A 19,481-nucleotide genomic window follows, 5' to 3' on the forward strand; every position below is an offset into this window, starting at 1 on the left:
ATATATAAAAGCGTTTCTGATAGAGTGGTTTATATTATAATAGATCTAGATAATAAAACCAAGATCAAGGTTATACAAGTGTATGCTCCAACAAAAACACATCAGGAAGAGGTAGTTGAAATGTTCTACGAAGATTTGATAATTATTAATGTGATATAGGTCACATAATTATTGTTATCGTATAGATCAAACCAAAATACGACAGAGGGGATATGAGTACAGAGAAGTCTTAAGAAAAGAATTTGTAGAACATTATCAACAAGAATATTCCGACATGAACATAATTAATAAAGAAACGCAACAAAAGCTCTTGAAAGAAGGACTGACTGTTGCAAAGAAAACGAAAAATAAAGAAGACAGAATAAGTGATGGAACAAAACGGTTGATTGAAAAGAGACGCACATTTCTAAGCGAAGGTTTCGAACCATCGCACCGATGGTTTCAAAGAATTGAATAAATAAAGAAGGGAGTAAAGGAATATTTAAGGATCTACAATGAAAACAAGGTAGAAAAAATAATAGAAAACAACCAAGGTCTGAAATGCTTAAGATCAAACTTAGGAAAGCCTATAATAATTTCATTGAAGGATAAAGATGGAAAAGAAATAAGAGAAAAGAACGAAATCCTAAAAGTTACTCAAACATTTTACTTTGATTTAAATTCCTCAAAAAAAACCCAGATAACACTGCAAAGGAAGATCTTAGTAGAAAGATAATGAATTTCAACTCAGAAATACTCCCTAACATAGAATCCTTCGAAATAAAACAAGCTAGGAGAAGTCCCAGATGATTGGAATGAAAGTTTGACAATACTTCTCTTTAAAAAAGGACACAGGGGTGATCTGAAGAACCATAGGCCATTCTCCCTGCTGTCCCAAATGTACAAACTGTTTATGAAAGTAATAACTAACAGGTTAACGTCGAAGCTTGATAACGGTAGAGAAGGCAGGATTCCGAAAAGGTTACAGTACAGCGGATCATTTTCTTACAGTCAGAACGCTAATAGAAAAAGCCAATGAATATCACTTGAACTTATACATGGCTTCGTTGATTATGAAAAGGCATTCGACTTCATAGAACTTTGGGCAATAGAGAGAGATATGAACAACTGCAGGATATACTCCCGATACAGAATGCTCATACATATTATTTACAAGAAAGCTATAATGAAAATACAAATAGATGCGAAAACCAAAGCTATACTAATCAACAGAGGAGTTCGCCAGGGAGATGTTATCTCACCAAAGCTATTCACACTGGGACTGGAAGACGTCTTCAAAGACATTAACTGGACAGATAAAGGAATAAATGTTAATTGAAGAAAGCCGAGTCATTTGATGCACGATGATGACATTGTAATATTCGCTACAAGTTTCGAAGAACTACAGACCATGATAACGCAACTATTTCTCAAGCTTCGGAAAAAGTAGGTCTTAAATGAACTTGGACCACGAAATACAACAATGAAGACCATGGTTAGGAAAGAGAAGCAGAGGAAGACCATAAATGAGATGGTCTGATGACATTAAGAAGATCGGAGGACACAACTGGAAGCAAGTGGCGCAAAATAGAAAAAACACTGGATTGATTTGGGGGAGGCCTATCTCCAAAGTTGGATTACTTAAGGCTGAAGAGATAGAGAAAAGAGAGACACATTTTTTGACTTTCATAGGACGTTAGGACTGTTTTTCTTGATATTTGGATTTTATCAGTGGTTTTGGGCTTCCCATATTTATTTCCTTCTGCCAGTCTGGTATTTAGTTCCCATTCTTCTTGACCTTTCTCTTTTATAATAACCCCTCGATAAGTAAAATGGACCACTCTCTCGACCACTCTTGTGGATTCTTTCCACCAATACGTAATCAATCTGGTTAACCGTCCTTCAATCAGGAGACTTCCAGGTTCTCTTATAATTTTCTTTTACTGCATGTTTTTCCTTTAAAACACTTTTTGATTTTTGAAATTAAGAAATTGCTTAGAACTCGAAAATGACATCATTACTTATCGACTACAGAGTGTACTTGTAATGTATTTTTATGTAAATTGTTTAATTAATATTTATGTTTTACGAGGTAAAAATTTCTTTTTTTTTTTGGAAATCATTTCGCGGTCCACTTAGCTCTTTAACGCGACCCCCAAGGGGGTGGCGATCCACACTTTGAGAACCACTGGTCCGTAAGCATTTATTATCATCTTCTTAATTTTCCATTTTCCTTAATAGTCCAAGTAGATACTAGATGTTTTTAATTTTTCGTAATGAACACTAGAAGTTTACTATTTTTGTTAAGAACAAGCCAAAATGTTATTTAAAATAAGTTTATTTGACGTTCCGATTTCCACTTCGAAAATCGTTCTCAAAATACAAAACATAAGCTTCAGAACAACACTAAAAATTATTTAGAATAGAATCATTAAATCTACCTAATCATGTAGTGGGGATACGAATTATTATCAGTGATTATACAAGCAAATATGCAGAAACAACCCTGCATGACAAAAGAAAAAAGAAATATCGTGTCTGTGAAACTTTCGAGAGTGGTTCATTTGTGTGTAAATTATGAATTTTATACGATTATTGGCAAATTCTCCCTTAAAGGGAGAAGTTAGTGTTCTTTTTATTGGCCTAGTATTCACGCATACGTTCTGCAAAACGATGTTTTCGTCCTTTTGACCATTTTGGTCTGTATTTATTTACTTTGTCTCTGAAAGTGTTTTTGTCTGTGATATCTGTTTCGTTTATATGTACGCTTTTGAGGTCTGAGGTTCAAAATGTTGGTTGTTTGAGTGGAGTTATGTACTCCAGTATTTTTTTGCTAGCCAATTTCCTGGTAGTATTTTTAGATGTCCGAAAAATTTCATATATATTTTCCTGATGTAAATTTCTATGTTAGAGATTTTTTCGACTCTTTTGTTCGATTGTAGTATATATAGGCCGATTAAGTTAGATTTTTACTCGACACTCGACACAACTGTATAGTCGAGTTTGACAGTTGAAATGTGTATTATGAGATAATACAAAAGACCCATCTAGGGATGCATCAATTTTTTAGTGGAAATATGTTTAAATAAAAAATCAAAACTCCAAACTCATTATTTTGCTCTTAACTTAAAAACTTGTCTATTTAGAGATTTGACACCAACAGACAACTTTTCAGAAAAAAAATTATAGATACACAAAATGAGATGCTAAATTGAAATCGGATAATAAACGAAAAAAGTTATTACAAAATAAACAACAAAGTCGCTGTTTTTGAATATTGAAAATACCTTTTATTATTAATTAAAATGTTTTTAAATGTACTTAAACTTAAGGGTCTTATCGTGTTTTGAATTGTGTGGAATAGATGGGCAAGATCGGTTGAATAGTTTTTGTGAACTTTAATTTGATTATAAGATTTTTTTAAAAAATGAGCTAATTTTTAAGGCCGGTCCAAGTAAATGTGACTAAATTTATTTCAATAACCCAGGGCTTATTTTCTTTGTTAAGACGTATGTTAATAACCTATGGAAAAAAGACATTTATGTATATAAAATGATTTAATAATAAATAGCACTTTTTAAGCTTATAACATTTACAATAACTCCTTAGAATTTAGTTCAAATTATTATATAGTATTATATATAGTTCAAATATTCGAAAAGCTATTTTAAAAACATAACTTTTAGAAAAAAAAAAGAGGTCCTACAACCTGTAGAAGCCAAGATAGCCCCCCCTTTTTTTTAATCACTGTTACTTTTATTACCAACATTAAGGACTGAAATTAACAAATAATTTATAAGAAAAGTGAAAGTTTTTAAAAAAAACTTTTAGCAAAAAACATTATTAAAAATTGTTTCAACAGAAGTGTTGTAAACAAAGAGTACTTTCGCTCCGAGTAGAGTAAAAGGTGTGGGGTTAGCCGAATGAAATTTCAGCCACACTCTTCAAAAAATCCAAACATAGTTTCAAGATAGAGCGCTCGGAAAAAAATAAACTGGGATACACAGTTAAAATGATATAACATTTATCAGATTTTCGTTGCAAAATAATCTAAAACAAAATAGCTAATAACAACGGGATGTACAAACCTTTTCTTAAGTCGCTTCTTGTTGTTCTTTTTTTATTTATTTATTTAAAATATAATTATATTAAATAAATATTATTTATAAACAATTTGTTATCTGTAATCAATTTTTTCAAATGAAAGGATTAACCGGCATTCCTCGTTACCAAGGAACGCCCGATTGCTTTCACATGTGATCGCAATCTACGTGGAAGTTCCTTTCATGTCCAGAGTTTTGGACCTGTGTCTCTTTTGTGTCACCTTTTCAAGGTTTTCGAAAGAATGATACTGAAACGGATCGCTGAATCTGTGGACACTAAAATTATTCCTGAACAAGCAGGGTTTAGTAGACCCGGAAAATGCTGCTGCAGTCAAACTCTTAATCTCACCCAACATATTGAAAATGAGTTTGAACGGAAAGAAATAACAGGAGTAGCGTTCATAGACCTGACTGCCGCCTATGACACAGTTAACCATCAACGGCTGCTGGTAAAACTCTACGAAATTACAAATGATTTCCGACTAAAAAGGTTAATGAAATATCTTCTCCAGAATAGACATTTCTACGTAAGGCTCCAGTCCAAGAACAGTCGGTGGAGGGATCAAAAGAATGGACTCCCACAGGGAAGTGTCCTCGCGCCGATGCTATACAACATTTACACCAACGACCAACCCAAAAACCAACAAACAAGACAGTTTATTTACGCGGATGATAGAGCGGTGGCAGCTCAAGGAAGTACCTTCAATGCAGTCGAATTAAAATTGACAGATGCCCTAGAAGACTTAGCACTACACTATGACGAAAACCATCTGAAATACAATCCTACAAAAACCCAGGTGTGTGCTTTCCACCTTAGAAACAAGCATGCCCGAAAGACACTGGAGGTGGAATGGCGTGGTCTGATGCTGGAATACAATGAGACGCCAAAATACTCCGGCGTACGTCTGGATAGAACTCTGTCTTATCGATATCACTGTCAAGAAAAAAGTAAGCGACAGAAATAATATCCGCAAACTAACAAATACAAAATGGAGCACAACCACACACTCTCCGTACTTCTGCCTTAGCATTGTAGCACCAGTGTGGGAAAACTCTGCTCACGCTAAAAACGTCGATATTGCGTTAAATGAAACGGTTCGTATAATATCTGGTTGCCTGAAACCGACACCTATCAAAGAGGTCTACTAGTTGGAATCGCTCCACCTGCCATTAAAAGACAGGTCACGTCAGAGATAGAACGAAAGAAGCAGGAGACCCATCTAAGACACACCTTGAATGACCACCAAGTTCAGCCAAGTAGACTAAGATCTCAGAAAAGCTTTCTGAAAAAATCACGCAAAGACGCGCCGAAGAGCCAAAGACGCGCCGAATACACCTATGGGGCAAGCGTTAGCTACAACACATTTTGCCCCCTCAGAGGTAATGATCGCTGTGCGTTTCACGTTGTACTAGTAACCTGAAGAAATGGGGATACCAGGAGGACGATACCTGCGACTGTGGCGCAGTTCAGAATAGTCACCATCTACTATCGTCCACGGAGATGAGAGAGACCTGCACAGAAGAAGACCTATTTTTAGCGAATGACAGGGTCATCTATGACAGGTCAACCATTGGAAAAACAAAATTTAAAGCCTTTGGTGTTCCGGACACGGAAAGTAAGTAAGTATTTGAACAAATCAGTTTTATAGTATTAAAAAATATATTTTTAGAACAAAAATCGTATATTTATAGATATAATATTATATTATAAGAAATTATAAGTTCTTAAAGTTTAAATTCATAATCTTACTAGAAATAGTCCTCTATAAAAAAAAGTGAACGTTGCAAAGAGAAAATGATGATCAAAAATGGTTTAAATAATTGTTTAAACATATTGTAAAATTAAGCTTTTTTGACCGTTTTTTTAGTTTAATTGGATCGTTCTGAACAAAAAATTTTAGTAACTCTTAGTAACTTTTAGTAACAGTTAAATGCATCGTTTTCGGGTTATAAACAATTTAAGGTCTTAAAAAGCACGAAAATAGCCATTTTCAAGGCTCGATAACTCAATGAAAAATTAATATTTTTTAAGTTTAGCAATCTTCAAATTAAACTTAAAACTACATTTTATAAAATTTCGAAGAGATTTTAATAATAACTTTATAGCAACCCATTTGTTTTTTAAAAGAAAATTTCGTGCCTGGCAGAGTTCCGCTACCGCTATATATAGGTACATATATACGGTGTCGAAACCACTATAAGATATTTAATAAGTTATAATTTCTTATAATATGATACTATATAAACGATTTTTGTTCTATTGTTTTTTAAATACTAAAAAACTAAATACTCTAAACTCTTTAATACTAAAAAACTGATTTGTTCAAATTTAATAAGAGCATCGGGAAAAATTGTTTATAAATACCCATTTAATAATGTTTATAAATAATATTTATTTAATATACTTATATTTTAATTAAATAAATAAATATAAAAAGCGACTTAAGAAAAGGTTTGTACATCCCGTAGTTATTAGCTGCTTTGTTTTGGATAATTTTCTAATGAAAATACGATAAATATTATGATGTTAACAGTGTATCCCAGTTTAAAAAAGAAAGAGCAAATTTAGTCCAGTAGAATTCGAGATTTTTTTTCCGAAGGCTCTATCTTGAAACTGTGTTGGATTTTTAGAGAGCGCGGCTAGAACTTCATCCGGCTATCCCCACTTCTTTCACTCAAGTCGGAACGAAAAGTACCTACCTTTTGATTATAATACTCCTGTTTAAACAATTTTCAATAATTTATTTTGCTAAAAGTTTTGACTTTTCTCATGAAAGATCGGTTAATTTCAGCCCTTAATGTTGTTAATTAACGTAAAAGTGTTTAAATAAAAGGCTATCTTGGCTCCTACAGGTTTTAGGAACTCTTTTTTTTAAGTTGTGTTTTTTTAACTGCCTTTTCGAATATTTCTTGCGATTTAATTTGAACTAAATTCCACGGAGCTATTGTAAATGTTTACAAGCTTAAAAGTGCTATTTATTATTAAATCATTTTGTGAAGATTTTTTTTCTTTTTTTCCACAGGGTATTAATATAAGCCTTAACAAAGAAAATAAGCCCCGGATTATTGAGATAAATATTCATTAACGGTATTTTAGTGGCGGATTTTAGTGTTTATGTCAATGGATTTCTTGTTATATATGTTTTGTGTTATTCCTAGTGCATTTTTGGTCTTTTGTGGTTGGTAATTTTGCGATGTCCCTTCTTTCCCTGTGGTTTCAATAAATTCCCCAAGGTAGTTAAAATGCGACACCCTGTTAATTTTTCCGTATTTTGTGTCTAATTTATTGGTATCGATCATATTGCTAATGAATTTCGTTTTTTCGAAGGGTATTTTTAGGCCGATTTTTTCCGCGCATTATTAGTGTCTTAGTCTGTATGATTGCTGTGTGTTCGTTTTCTGTTATTACTGTTAAATCATATGCAAACGCGAGATAGTATGCGAAGGTTGGTTTTAGGTTTTAGTGGTTCCGAGTGTAATTGGTTTCCAGTCGTTTTCTTCACATAGTTTATTTTCCCATTTTTCCCATTCACGAACGGATGCAAAATGAGAATAGCTAGTAAAAACGAACAGAAATAAGAGGACACACCTAAGGGAGGCTTACATCCGACGATGGATGGAATAGTCGTTGATGACGTCGATGAGTGTTTGCTCTACGAGTCTTCTTGTTTTGTGATCCAGCCCTTTTTCTTCTAGTATACACATAGTGATTGTCGTCTATCGAATCATAAGCCGTTTTAAAATCGACAAATGTGCATATTATAGATTTGCATCATAATGTTCTCATTTTAATTATTGATTTTAAGTTTAAAATAAGTTCCACAGAACTAATTATTGCTATTAAAAGGTTTGATGCCGTCTTGATACAAGAGCTGTAGGTAAACCAGGCTCAAATAAAAGGTTTATCAGGTGTCAATATACAGTGAAATTATTAGCAAAAAAACGAAAAAAAAATTCAATTCTTCAATTCAAAACATATTATATCTTATGCCAAAGCAAAACTTGAATAAGACATATTACGTTAGATGGACATTAAACAGTAAGTGGGACTGCGACGAAGAAGTGCAGATACGAGTAGCAATAGCTAGAAATACTTTTACAACATTCAGTAACTACCTTTAACATTCACAAGAAATAATACGAGGAAAATAACAATACCATACGGTACAAAAGGATAATCGGAAAAACTTAAAACGATTGGAAATAAACATTTCAACAACGTTCAAAACGACAAACCTATTGAGATCTATTTTATCTAAAACTAAACCTAACAATGAACAAGAAATAACAAAGAATTGTATTTATAAAATACCTTGTCAATGCGATACATGATACATAATACATGATACATTATACATGAACATTTTTCTATTTCTCTATGGTAAGGTAATGTTTACGTGTCAGGTGCAATGTTCAACCTAGCTCTAGAAAAATTTATGAGTCGGAAAAAAAATTAAATGTGCGATATAACATATAGTACACAAATAATTGGAAGAATCCCAAATGAAGCAGTAGAAGCTTACACACGTATCAAAGACGCCGCAAAAAAACATCGGACTTGTGATTAAAATCCAGAAAATTAAATATATGCCGGCTATATCAAAAACGTAACAAAATAACTACAGGTGCAACATGAAACTATAGAAAAGGTGGAATAATTCTGCTACTTAGGGTCACTGGTGGACTAATCGCCGTTAGTTTGGCCTAAACCCTCAACTAAGAGCGATAATTATGTCAAGAGCAACAAAGTGCAAACTTTATAAAACGAAAATGGTCTATGGAGGAGGAGATATAATTTCGAACTCTATAGACTTTTTGGTGATGGAGATATCTGAAAACCAAAAATAAACCGTTGAAGATGTGTTGGATACGTTATGCGAATAGATGAAAGTGATCCTGCTAAAATAACTATGCTAAATAGGCCGGTCGGAAGAAGAAGGGGGCAACCTTAAGTCAGGTATCTGGCCGATGTGCAGGACGATTTAAGAAAGATTGGAGAAGATACGCACTTAACAAGGAAAGATGAAGAATATTTGGAGATAGGCCAAGGCTCAAACTAATGTTTTTCGCTACTGAGGCATGTAGTTCTGGCTCATACTCTTAAAGTTTGATCATTTGCACATTATATTGCAATATATTCCAAGTTTGTCGGAGTGGTCATAATTATTTTTGTAAATTCTTGTACGAAACTGGAGAAGCGAGGTATCGATAACAATCCTGTCATATGCTTGTGCCATGAAACCTGTGCTATCATGAATTTCCAAATTGAGTATAAATAAAGTTTTGTTTTTCATAAATTTATATTTTTATTTCACTAGACTTTTTCTATGCCCAATGTAGGCATAGAAAAAGACTAGTGTACAATTCGCAACCATTCGATTAATTTTAATAAATAATTTCAATTAAAATTTTACAATCATTTTCGAAAGAATATTATTAGAGCTGTACAGATTAACGGTCCTGAATTCTACATTTTATTTTTTCTAATTCTATTATTTATTCGCTATTTTCAAATAATTAGAACTTAATATATTTGCGATTGTCTTAATGGAATACTTTTAGTTATTCGAAAAAACTTTTATTGAAAACTTTTTTAATCTTATCAGTAATCGAAATACCAGAAGTTACTTTCAGTGCACCTTGTATAAATGCATCTTGGAGAAGGAATGTACGTTTGATCTCACTGAAACTTCTATTTCTTTAGTAAAAATATATACTTATATAATTTGAAAATATTCCGATAATTCGATTTTTTAAATTCTCATACGTCGACAATCTTTCCTTTTTCCTTTGGTCATTACAGTAATTAAACAACCGTAGTCTCATGAAAAACGCCCTTGGACCAACAAGCTCTGTGTATAAGAAAAATCAATTTTGAAAGCGAGGTCTGGAATATACACACATACACAGCTACAGCACGCTAGAGCTACAGAGCTGGCTAACACCACGGTTGGCGCTGTTCAGGGCCTCTAGCCAAGCCGGATACCTTTCGCATGGCGAACATTTCGGATCCCACCCGTACGCGATGGTACCCGATACCCGAGTATTGATTTTTCAACCCTGTAAAAGCAGAGGGAACTTTCCAGTTATAATAAAAAGGAAATTATGGATACTTTAGTACACTCTAATATAAAAAATTAAGAGGAATACACATTTAACGGGTCTGAAGCGTATACCGTTTTTTTTACGTTTGAAAGATTGCTACGAGAAATAAAAAACATAATAAAAAAATGTATTTTGACTTATACAATAAACACGTCTCTGAAAATACACTGCTCAAAAAAGACAAAAATACGTTGTTTTCGAAATAATTTCTTAAACCTAAAAAATATAATTTTTTAATCCATAGATTTTGTTATTATTTAGTGATGCACGTATGGTGGCACTCAAAAGCCCCAAATTTGATCTGAAATTGGATGGTATTTAGCAAGAATCAATATCCTAATCGTCGTTATTAATAATTCCCTAGTACATGTTTTACGTCATCTGACTATCTAAGATGTGTTTTTCCTCTTTGTCGTTTGTAATTCGATGGTCTCCAATGGGTCATTATTTTATACCATCTGTTGTCTTACTGTATCAAGGCTATCATTATCACTGGCTTTTTGGTCCCAAATATGGTCTAAGCCTTTCATAAATGATGTTGGACATTATTTTGTTACAGCGTGATTTCGCGGTAGTTTCCACATTCCAACTGGTCTCCTTTTTTTATGTAATGGTACAATACTACCGCTATTCCACTCCGCTGGTAACTGCTTATTCAATCATATCTTTGTTATCAGCTCATGTATTTTTTTTTTTCGTAATACATCTCCTCCTTCATTCAGTAGCTCCGATGCTATTTGATCCGTCCCGGTGATTTATATAGGATCAGATCACAATTCAGTAGTGACCAAAATTAGTCTCAAAATGAAAATAATGAAACGAAGAACAACAGATACACAAATCGATAAGTAAATTAAGGAATCCACTCATAAGACAACGCTGGGCATATGAAATCAATAATGAATTAATGAATGTTAAAGAACAAATTCTGTAAAATATTGAAACCGATATAAAATGGTTATTTACCCTACGCGATCAAAAAGACCACACGTATTACAAATTACTAATATTTCGGCAAAAATTTATATTTGGCAACCACGGCCTTCACTCTTATTCGATACATATAAATATCTAGTAATAGTAACTACAGTACTAAAGGTATGTATAAACGCTAGTTTTTTAAATATACTACATATTATACTTTTGCCCTATTCTTTAGTAACATTTTGAGTATAACTCTTTTTCTTTTACTTTGCATCAAATTACTATTACGATATTTCAATGGAATATTCCAATGGACTATTGGAATATTCCTTTGAGAAGGAATAAATGCGACTTCAAGCTCTATGGAAGAAGAAACGCTTGATATAGAATATGACGACGATAATGACGAGAAGGAAGTAAATTCAGAAGTTATTGATGAGAGGACTGAAGATTCGAAAAGCGAATAAGCACATAATTCAGACCACATAAGAGAAGTTTTACTGAATAATATCCAAGAAATTGGTTTTAGGGGAAAAGATGCTACAGTGTGGAGAAAGTATCCAAAAAGAAACAAATGAGTATGTATAAACAAGACTAATGTAAAAAAACATTTACCTGGGACTAATAGAATTACAAAAGATTTAAAAAACGTTTATGAAATATGGAGTTATTTTATTGATAGGTACCTACATGATTTACATAATTGTGGAAAACACTAACAAATATATTGAAAGTATAGCAAGTAATTTCTCAAAGGAGAGGTATGCAAAGCTTACAAACTCATCTGAAATTCCATCACCTGAATACAGACGATATATGGCAAACTAATGCCCATATCGCGATTTCGGTTTCTTCTAAGATACATTAGATTTACGTAGGATAATAATAGATAAACGTAGGAGACTGGATAAGATGGCCGCCATTCGAGTATTTTTTGACAAATCCGTAGAATCGGGACCCTTCGGAATTTGTAACATGCGATGAAATGAAAACCCTCGAAGTATGAGCTCAAAATTTTTAGTTTATGTGATGCCAAACTATATTATACCATAACTATGGAGGTGTATATGGGTCGTCAACCAGATGATCCATTTACTGTAAACAAATCCCCAATCGAAATTGTAAAATTCAAAGGCATTAATTCGCTAGTGATTCATGCAAGTAACAAACCCGCTGAAAACAAACTGCTTACAAGAAAATTATTAAATATTTTAGCATTTTCTCGTATGGATTAACATCTTCGAGTCCGAGCGACAGTAGAAAATTTAAACAGAGATCTGAAATTACATATTAAGGCTAGAATATTTCTAACACAGACGACAACCCACCGAATGGAAGAGTACATTGTAGATGCTAATTTTGCGACCGTAAAAAGAACTAGAAGACGACTGTTTCTTGCTGTAAATATAAAAAGTTTTTGTGCAGAGAGCATACATGTGCAGTATGCGAAGAGTGCCAAACTGAACTTATATGGGATTCTAAAAGTTTCCTTTTTTTATCGGAGTGGAGAATAGTTTTTTAGTGTTCTGTCCAGTGTTCATAACATTAGTTTATTTTTTATATCATTGTGTAACATTTCATTATGATCATTAAATTTTAATAAAATAATCTTTTACTTAAACTGATTAATATTTAAATGGGAATAAGCCACAATTAAAGGTTAAAGTACGTTTATTGACGTTGCAATTTCCACTTCAGAAATCGTTCTCCTTTTTCGATTTCCGAAGTGGAAATTGAAACGTCAATAAACGTACTTTAACCTTTAATTGTGGCTTATTCCCATTTAAATATTAATTACTTTAAAATGCCACAAGAAAACAGCTTCAGAACAATTTTACTTAAACTGGTTATAAATACTTTTATTAACACAAGCTAAGAAGTAAAAGGGGAAGTAGATAAAAATCAAAAAGAAATTCTGACACCAACCAGCTACAAAAAGAATGAATGATGGACGAAATTTTAGATTTAATGGAAGACGACAACATAAAAACAAAGATAATCAGATACAAAAAAGTGGATAAGCAAATAAAATACAAAATTAAGCAAGCGAAAGAAGAATGGTTAAAAGAACAATGCGGAGAAATAGAAGAATACCAGAAAAGACATGATAGTTTTAACTATCTAAAAAACTGAAATAGTGAAATACTAATACTAAAAGATAAAGAATTTATAAACCAGGAATTGGAAACAAGATTGAAGAAAGAAAACAACATAATTCCACAAGCAATCCAGAAACACGCACAAGAGGGGACTCAAAGATGACAACAATACCATATGAAGGGTGCAGGGAATAAAGGCGCAATGTCAACTTTTACGAAAATCGAGATTTTAATGCTATATGTTAGGAGTACTATAAAGGCTGGAATCAATACCTTCCGTCAGGGAATATAAGCGTTAGGTCAGTAGAAAATCGCAAGTAAATATTTGGTAGTCTGGGGATAAAGGCGCATAGTCCATGCGTTCTAGGAATGAAAGCGCATTGTCACTTTCGTGTGGCGCCACTGTGACTATAACTTGTCTTTTCTTGAGCTGTTAGTTGCACTAAAGAATTCATCGTAGCAGTGTGCAATTTATTTAAGTCTATAATATCGTTAAATTATTGATTAAAAAAATGAGTAAAGTTTTTGCAAGTGACTTTATAGACAGTAGAAGTGATGGTTTAGAGAACCCTAAACAAGAAAACACAAAAAAACGGGAAAAACTGGGCGGATGAATGAGGTTCGTAAAAGGCTACGACTACAGAGTCACGTAACAGGGCCAGACTGTAAGTGCCAAAGATATCGTTGCTTTGAAATTGTATCACCTGACGCTAGACAGTCAATAATACGTAGTTTAAATTTACTTAACTCAGATGATGATCAGAATTTATACCTATGTGGTCTTATTACAGTTTTACAAATTAAACAACGGAGGCCAAGAAAAGATTTGACCGACCCAGAAAAATTACATGATTCAAAATATGTTTACAGAATTCGATTTAAAAATGCCGACGAAGTTACTACTGACGTACCTATCTGCGCTAAAGCTTTTCTGTCTATTCATGGAATCGGAAGAAAACAAGAGAGGTAAACACGCTAATCGCCCTCATAAGCTATCGGAGGCTGTTACTGCTGCTGTGATGGAACACATATCTTCCTTTAAAGGAAGAGAATCCCATTATAGCTTAAAGGATTCTTCTAAAGTGTACCTATCTGAGGAATTAAACGTTAAAAAAATGTGGCAGATGTACATGGAAACGTACAAAGAGCATTTCTCTATTTCTTACGAATCTTACAGAACTTTATTTACGAATAACTTAAAATATTTCATTCGGGTACCCCCGAACAGATAGTTGCAGTACGTGTGATGAATACGTTGCAAAACTAAAATTATTCGAGAAAGAAAAAGCTAACTTGCCCCCCCCCCCTCACTGCAAGCGAATCAATTCTTGTTCTGGAAAACAGATGAAAAACCTTTACACTGCAAGAAAACTTATAAAATGAAAGCAGAAGCTTTTTTCAAGAAAAAACAGCAAATGAAAAGGTTATGCGAAACCAATGAAAAAATCGAAAGCATTTGCATTGACTACCAAAAAAACTTGCCAGTACCTAACATTTCAACAAATGATGTCTAGTACAAAAGACAATTATCTGTATTTACGTTCAACATACACGTACTAGCCTCCAATAAAAGTGTTTTTTATACATACCCACAGACAATAGGGAAAAAAGGCGCAGACGATGTGTCTTCTCTCCTTCACCATTTCGTCCATAATTTCCTTGATCCTTCAGTTGAAGAGTTGTTTATATTCGCAGCTTCTTGTGGGGGCCAAAATAAAAACTATACAGTTGCAAGATTTCTGTATCATCTTGTTCACATAGAGAAGAGACTTAAGACCATACATATGATTTTTCCAATGAGAGGGCATTCATACATGGAAACAGATAAAAATATGGGGATTATAAATAAAAAATCAAGAGTTGAATTGCCAGAGAAGAAAAAAACCGTTTCCTTTTGATGTGATTGAAGTTGACCAAAATATGCTGAAATCCTGGACTAAGTATTTTGATCCTGACAAATTCTTTAAAAATGTCCATTTCAAACAAGACCTATAAAAGTTTTGAAAATTGAACAAAAATCTTCCCATTTGATTTTTCATCGTCCAACGTACTATGGAAATTTCGTTTCAAATACAGTGATTGAAAAGGACAAAAAAAAACCAATGACACTCCAGTTACCTTTAGCATCTCATCAGCAGCTGCTACCTCTTTCTAGAGAAACATTTGAAGATGTAGTATCTCTTGGTGAATTTTGTTCCAAAGAAGCTCAGCAGTACTTTGAATCTTTATCACATCAGTAAATAAGTATTCTGCTTAAGTATATTGTTTTTTAATTATAATAAAAGATAATAAAGGCCTTGTTTACCTTATTTTTGTGCGCTAGCAGTAACATTCTTTTTTTTTATTAATTTAAAATATTTTTTATTAAATTAATATAATTAACACTTATACTGTTATATAAAATATTTTACCCAATTGTTCAGCAACCTGTTAAAAAAAAGGAGTTTAGGATCATACAAGTTAAATATTACAAAATAAAAAAATAGAAAATGTAGTTTTCTGGAAAATGTACTAATTGTGATATTGCGCCTTTATTTCCTGTACCCTTCATATGTAAAGGGCTTAGAAGAAAAACTGAAGAGGATAGGAAACAAGTACAACATCACAACACAATGAGATCTATCCTTTTTAAAACCAAACCCAACAAAACACAAGAAAGATAAAAAAACTGCATCTATAAAATACCCTGTGAATGCAACAATTTCTACGTGGAAGAAACCGCAAGAGCACTAAGTGTCAAAATAAACAAGCATGAAACATACATCAAGAACAGAGACTTTGAGAAATTCCAGATATGCAAACATGCTTGGGACAACGCGCACAGACCACAATGAAAAGATGCATCAATAATTATGAAAGAAACAGACATGAAAAAGAGAAAAGTCAAAGAAGCAGCCCTCATTCGACTCAACGAAGAAACGTGTAGCAAACCCACCAGCAGAATGTAGCAGGGTCTGTTTACATGTATTAAAAGAAGAAGTCAAGAACAAGAATATACTAACAATAGCAGAGTAATAAGAGGTCGAAAAACATCATCTAAAATATTATACACAAGATTTATGCAACACACAATACACATAAACATAAATCTACTATTGCTCAATTTACGTTACTCAACTACAATTAAGATACAGTTTTATATAAACATATAACACAAAATACATAAAACCGTCAGAATTTGATATTCCCAGGGTAAAAACACCACTCTCAGATTTTTTTTCAGTCATTTACATGCTGTTTTGTATGTTGCTATGTTGAACATAATGAATCCTAATTATCTTCTTTAGTGTTTACCAGGTTACCTTTGATTTGAAATTTGTCAACCACTGATTAATCAGAGATATTATTTTAAAGGCTTACAAAAATGGGATATTCTAGTGAAGAAAGAATAGAATTAGTTAAGCTGTATTATACTATGGAAATAATCAGTGTGCTAAGACTATGGCAAGGATCTGTAATACTACAGGTGACGTTAAGTAAGTAGACCGTCGAGTGCGAAATGAAGCGGTTGAAATGGCGGTATTGGGTTATTTACAAATGAATAATCGACAGTCTATCAGACAACTATCTCGTGCATCTGGTGTATCAGCATCTAGTTTTTATCGAATTATAAGATCCCTTAAATTTCACACTTATAAAATACGATTACTTCATCAATTAAACGAAGATGAACCTGATCGTCGGCTTCAATTTTGTTAAGAATTTACTGAAATCATAAGTAACAACCAACATCGATTGAACAATACGTGTTTTTCCGTCGAGTGTACTTTTATGTTAAATGGTGAAGTTAATAGACATAATTTTCGTTATTGGAGTAACAGTAATCCTCATTTATTCAAGAAGACACATACACAAACACCTCAGAAATTAAATGTATGGGTTGGCATTTTTATTTCTTGAAGGAAATCTCAACGGAACAACCTATTTAAATTTGTTAGAAGACGTTGTTGATCCGCTGATCACTGACACATTGGAATCTGACAATAATCTTTTAGAGGATGAACTGACTTTCCAACAGGACGGGACACCCCTACATTATAATTTAAGCTTAAGACAATTTTTGAATCAAAGTTTTCCAGGGCGTGGGATTGGCAGAAGGGATCCAATAGAGTGGCCGGCCAGATCACCGGATCTTTCGCCTTTGGATTTTTTTTTTGTGGGGATACCTAATATCAAAAACATACGCCACTCCCCCTGCAGATCTTGTTGTGATAAAGAATTGTGACAGAAAGTCGATTATTGACACAGGAAGCATCTGCAAATGTACGAAGAGGCTTTGAAAATAGACTGTATTATTGTATGGAGATCACAGGAGGTCATTTCAAACATTTAATTGGTTAATTTGATGAAATTTTATATTTTTTGGTATTACTGATGTTCAACCAATAAATTAGTTAAATCCAAAATTATCTTCAAAGTTATTTATTAAATAAAAAAAAATAGAGTATCGTGTAGAGAAAGAAAATGTCTTTCAAATGATGTGCCACTAGACCACACTTGCTATCTAAAAAGAACTGGGGGTTGATGCGGGGCAGCAGGGGGTTACATTTGAGGGCATGAATTTTGCATAAAAATGTATCCCCCTCCCAATACAAATTGACGTATTTTTTTAAATTTTGAAGACACTCTTGGTTTCTGAGTTTCTGAGGGGTTAAATTTTCGTTGGAACACACTGAAGAGGAATAGATAGTCAATTAAAATTATTCATTCATTATATATAATCATAAAATACTCCTATTTTGGAAAGTAGGAAAGCACTTTTTTATGGAGCCCTTAGAACATTAAAAAATCTAAATAAATTCAGAAAGGGAGTTCTCTTGATTACCAATCACCATGTTTTACTCAAATTTTTTGAACGAGTAGATTCTTCTGTAGAAGCATTTGGAAAATTACACGTTTTAAAAATTTATTTGAGTATTCGGGGAGTACAAAACAGTATAAGCGGAGTATAAGGAACAGTCAGAAACTCCTCGCCTTGGTTGATATTAAAGTTTATGGATTTAAATTAAATTGAACATAAAATTCACCAATAATATTGATTTACTTTGGATGCATTAGCATTTCAAAACGTTTGATTTAAAAACCTTAAGAGTGGGCCTAGCGCCTTCCGTTTAGGGTTAAGGTTGGCACCTTTTCTGTCAGTCCGACCCTGTGAGTATGTAAGGGATTATGTAACATCTCAAAATCATATTCATTAATATATTTGGTAATGGTTTGGGCTATAAATTTCCCAAACGGTATTCAATTATATCAAAAGCACTTAATAAAACATACTGTTGTTATATATGAGTTTTTTTCTAAAAGGATACATAGGTATATAAACATAAAGTTTGGAAACTTTACTTACCTTAAGACTTCAGTCGTCGTTTTCTTCCTCGTCGAATGACAGTAATGTCTTACTTTTATTTTTCTTTGACTTTTCCGAAGACTTCTTTTTGGATGTAACGTTTTCTTCGGCTTCAGCTTTTTGTTTCTTCGGTGCTTTAAAGACGATAGGCGCGCTCAGATCTGCAGGCGTTTCTTCTTGTTCTGTAATGAAAAACTATAGGATAGTATAAAGCAATTATGAAATGTTCCATTATTCTATACAAACTATCAAAATTTACAGAGAAAAAACACAAAGCGTGACTCCTAAGAGAAAATTCAACAACAAATAGGTCGGTCATTTATGTAATTTCTAAATATTTCTCGAACTATAATTGCATAATTATGATATGGATTGTGTGTTGTACTAGCGTAATAAAGCTCTAAGCTAAACGTAGGTATGGTATTCTCAAAAAAGAACTTCTCAAATAATTCCAATCTCAAGTTTTTCAATACATCGCTATCCTTCAAATGTAATCGCTATTTCATGTGTAAAATTCTTAGGTATGTGGTTTGATAATCAACTTACTTGGAAAGAACATATTAGGCAATTAGTATTGACTTGTAATAAGAAACTTAACCTAATGAAAACACTGTCGAATAGATATTGGGGCTTCGATCGCTCTACCCTGCTAACAATCTACAGAACTCTAATTAGATCAAAAATTGATTATGGATCAATCGCTTACGCCTGTGCTTCCTCCGTATTGTTAAAACAGCTAGACTCTATACACAACCCAGCACTTAGACTCTCTCTTGGCGCATTTCGAACGTCACCTGTGGAAAGTTTATATTGTGAAAGTAGGGAGCCTTCATTATATCACCGCCGAATTTCCTTAACACTATCACACGCAACGTCAATAGCTTCAAATGTAAACAAACCTCTATTTAATAACACGTTCACTAA

The 19,481-nt window shown here is 33.1% G+C and overlaps 1 protein-coding gene across 1 annotated transcript in view; it reads right to left on the reverse strand.

The window, feature by feature from the left end:
* Positions 1–18,695, reverse strand: part of MEP-1 (zinc finger protein MEP-1) — a 110,726-nt gene extending 92,031 nt beyond the window's left edge. The window contains exon 1 of the mRNA XM_072543914.1: positions 18,558–18,695. The gene's annotated coding sequence lies outside the window, so the exon portion shown is untranslated. The remainder of the gene's footprint in view (positions 1–18,557) is intronic.
* Between the last annotated feature and the right edge of the window lie 786 nt (positions 18,696–19,481).

The sequence above is a fragment of the Diabrotica undecimpunctata genome, chromosome 9 (genome assembly GCF_040954645.1).
Source record: "Diabrotica undecimpunctata isolate CICGRU chromosome 9, icDiaUnde3, whole genome shotgun sequence".
Taxonomy (NCBI): domain Eukaryota; kingdom Metazoa; phylum Arthropoda; class Insecta; order Coleoptera; family Chrysomelidae; genus Diabrotica; species Diabrotica undecimpunctata.